Here is a 4,430-nt window from a genome sequence, read left to right on the forward strand (position 1 = left end):
TAATACTGAACAAATGATATCTCTTGGTATTTTCTAGATCTCTTATACATAAAAATGACGATTTCTTATAATAAAAAAAAGGTTACAAAATCAGAAAATTGAATTTGTAACTGACCTATACAATTAAATTTAACTACTTTGAGGTATTAACTACCAACATGCAAAAAATACTTATGTTGACTGAATTAGAAAAATCAATGTAAATTTTCAGTGACTAAATATACCTGCCAATTTCTCTAAATAAACAATCACATTAATTTTTACTCTTTTTTCTCCTTAATTTATGTGATATTTACTATTTTTAGGTTATTCGAAAAGAAAGTCTTTTGATAGTCCTATATTAATTGTTCACTTTATTATAGATAATTCTTACAATTATTTTGATCTCATTTATCCTAAAAATCATCCCTTTTTTATTTTTGTAAATGTAATCAAGTTTTTAAAACTTCAAAAAAAATTCTTAAAGTGCAAATTAATGAAATTTATCAATTTTATTTATGAATTCTTATAATGAGAAAAATAAAGAACTAATATAAAATAAAAAAAGACATATTTTAGCTCTAAATTTTAATAAAATAATTTATAATCACATTAATATCTAAGATTTCTATTAAATGTCACATTTCTATTTCCTTTTCATTTTAAATTTTTTTATGTCAAATTAAATCGTGTCACGTAGATTGATACGTACAAGAAAATAAGGATCCTCCATAATTAATTGCCCCAACCCACCAACCCCACTCACCGATTCCATATTACATTTCTGTAAAATTTAATTTAAGAATAAAAGTACTCCCCCTTCTTCAGTTCCCTCTTTCACTCCAGGGTGATGAATTTGAAGACTTCAAAATCATACAAATTTGTGTTCAGCCGTTGAAGGATAAAGTGTGCTCAAAAAGGTATTTGATACTTTTTTTTTGGATGTTTACAGTAATAATTTTAGTTCTTGATAAGCTTTTAATATTTGCTTCCTTGTTCTGTTTAAAATATCAAATCTTTCTCAATTAGGTAATGTTAATTTTGTGAAATAGAAACCCTATCTTCCTCTTTGTACTTTTTTTGGTGTAGATGTTGATTTTCTGGGGAATTTGGAATGTAAAAAAAAACCTATATCCTTTCTTTGTTTTTTGGGTGTTTTTTAGATGTTGGTTTTACTGCATGACATTTCTTTTGAGTCGAGGGGCTATCGAAAATCAACTCTCAAACCTCACAAACAATGTTTGAAGTAAAATAATGTGTACATGCTATCCTTTCTAGAACTATGGAAACTTATTTTCTGTCTAGCTAGTAGAAATTTCTTATTTGCTAAGGAATTAGTCCAAGTAAGATTAAGATGTATATATGTTGGACATGATCCTGCCTCATTTATGAAGAAGAAACTCGAGAAGCATCATCCAATTGGGGATTCATGAGTTAATTTTTATTTCGAAGTTATGTTATGTGTTGATTTCCTTAGGAGAGGTTGAAACATTAACTGAAAACTTACTTTTTGTCTGGTTAGTAAAGATTTCTTGCTTTTTAAGGGGATTAGCTTAAGTTAGAACGAGAAGTATGTTGGACATGTTTATTCCACAAGAAGAAGCTTCACCCAATTTAGGATTCTTGAGTTAATTTCGAAGTTATGTTGTGTGTTAAATTCAATTGGGTGAGCTTCAAGTATTGATGGAAACTTAGTTTTTATATGGTTAGTAGGAATTTCTAGTTTGCTAAGAGATTAGTCTAAGTTAGACCGATAAGTATAGGTATGTTGGACATCACTACTAAAAAAACAGTGTTTAGCGACGGATACTAGCGATGAATTTTATTACGTCACTATATAACGACGGATTTGCAACAAAATAGACATTTTGTTGCAAGAATTGAAAATATTTTTTTGAGTTATGATATAGCGACGGATTGGCGAGAAAATATTTGTTTTGTCTCTAAAAATGAGCGCGAAATTATGCGCCGTAGTTTTCATTATCAATTTGGCAACCAAGTAAGTGTGACATATTTAATTAATATTCTGCGACGAAATAATGATGGAGAAAAAGTTACTAAACATAAAAATCTATTTTTTAAAAATTTAATTTATATATTAAATAAAAATCCATCTAAAATTAAATCTAAATAAATATAATTTTTGCTAGCAACAGATATTAAAATCGGCCACTAAGTTTGTTTCAAAGGTATTTTTTTTCGTAAGCGAAATCACTTCACTTTCCATTTTCACTAGAAGCTCTCATCTCTCAAAGTAAAGACTATGTAAGCTCTCTGATGAAACTTTCCTTCTCCGCAGGCTAAAACCCCCATCTCCTTCAATCTTCATCTCAAAGTAAGTGCTCTAAATCTCATTTCCTTAAACCTTCCATTTCAATTTAAATAGTGAGCTCTCAAACTATCATATCTCCATCTCTGATGGGTTTATGAAAATTGGAGTTTTTAGCTCTCAAATCTCTTTTTATTTCATTTAGTTTGAAGTAATATTGAGGTGTTTAAATAGTGGTTTTATAAATGTCACTATTCTTAAAATAGGGGTTTTTTTCGTAGTAAGATTTTCTTAAAAATTAGGATTAGGGTTCAGCATTACAGTGATTTACTTTTAATTTTTTTGTAAAAGTAAATAGCACACTGATTTGCTTAATTTTGTTTTCTTATTGCAGCTAGCCTTCATTTTTTGTGACTACTAACTATTGCTTTACTCTCTCCGCTTAAAGGCATCTCTCTTTCTCCCCCTCCCACAACTACCTAATAGTTGCTTGTAGTTTTTCATTTGCAATAAGAAAATTTTGCTGTAAAAGATTGAATAAAAGTGAAGGGTGCAAGAGCTGGTATTTGCTCTTTTTGGTAATTGTTTTGGTGGTTTGGGAAGGTTGAACGTGGTCATTGGGAGAGTTAGGATTTTGCAAGACATTCTTTTTTTTCATGACGCGGTGCATTTCTTAAAGTCACTCGAAACTTTTGAAATATAAGATTGAGTGACAAACATATTTTTGTCATTGTTCAGGAGATTGTGAAAATTATTTTTCTGTTGTTTATTGTGAATAATTTCCTCATCATTCCTTTTGGGTTCCCGATATGTGCTCTGCTTCACTTGAATTGCATCAATACTACTATCCTCATTTGCATTAGATTGCAAAGGAATTCTATCAATAGAGTTAGGAACTTGACTAGAATTGTGATTAGTTCATCTTTTTGATATATTTATATTACTATTATATCGAATCTAGCTTAGAAGTTACTTCTGTGGTAATTTTGGTTTTACGATTTAAGAACCTTTTGCCTTGTATGATATATGACTTCTTTTTTATTTTGTAATCGGTATTCTGATGTTGTTTAGCTGAGAATATATGAGAACAGTCTCTTGCATTTGGGTGAATAAGATACAAGCATATGACATAAAACATAGAAGCAATTTTAATTAAGTATGACTGTAATTTTGAAAAAGATTAGACATATTTATATAATCAATCAAATGAACAAGCAGAGAGGATCATCTAGAATAGCACATTGAATATGGGGCTATATGTGTTAGATAAGGATCACACATTCTCATAATATGATCAATCACATACTCTTCATGAAAGTATAAATAACCAGTTTTGTTGTGGGGCTTGGTTTATACACTAAAGTGTAGGCTAAAGGTGTTAATTACACAAATTTGGTATGTTATTATAATTTGTGAATATGTTTGCTTGACGATAAGTAATTGAGACTCCATGATCAATGATATTGGCTAAAGACACATTTTAAGGGCTTATGCAACTCAAGACAACAACTAATTAATATTAATTGCTGAGTTGTTATTTGTTTTTATTGTTCTTGTTAATAACCAAGACGTCTAATGTTTCAATATTGCAGGTATCTATTACTATATCATTATACTTAGTATTTGGTTGTCTTTCACTTGAAGTAAGCCTTGATCTTTATTTTCCCCCTTATATTTTTCTAAGGATATACTCTCAAGATATTTAGATTCCTAAAGTTAAAGGCATGTTTGATTATATTTTCTCTCTCTAATGTTAATGTTGTAAAACATGTGGCCCCTGTATGCTTTTTCTTTCTTTAAGTGTAAAGACTAGATCGTTTATCCATAGCAGTAAGGACTTGGTATCAATTCCGTTTTTTATTTTCTTTATGGCCCGTGCGTTAATATTTTTTCCTCTATTGTTTATGTTGTAATAAACATGTGGCCCCAATGTTTGTTTTTCTCTATTTAAGTATATATTTCAAAAATGTAAGACCTGTTTGTTCATATTTTCTCTCTATATTGTTTATGTTGTAAAAGATGTGGCCCTTGTATGTTGTTCCTTCTTTTAAGTGTAGCAACTTTTTCATTTCTGCATAATAGTAAGGACTTGGTCTATTTGTCTTCTTTTTCATTTTTTATGGCCTGTTTGTTATTATCCACCCCCACCCCCACATTGTTTATGTTGTAATAAACATGTGAC

The sequence above is a fragment of the Solanum pennellii genome, chromosome 1 (genome assembly GCF_001406875.1).
Source record: "Solanum pennellii chromosome 1, SPENNV200".
NCBI lineage: Eukaryota > Viridiplantae > Streptophyta > Magnoliopsida > Solanales > Solanaceae > Solanum > Solanum pennellii.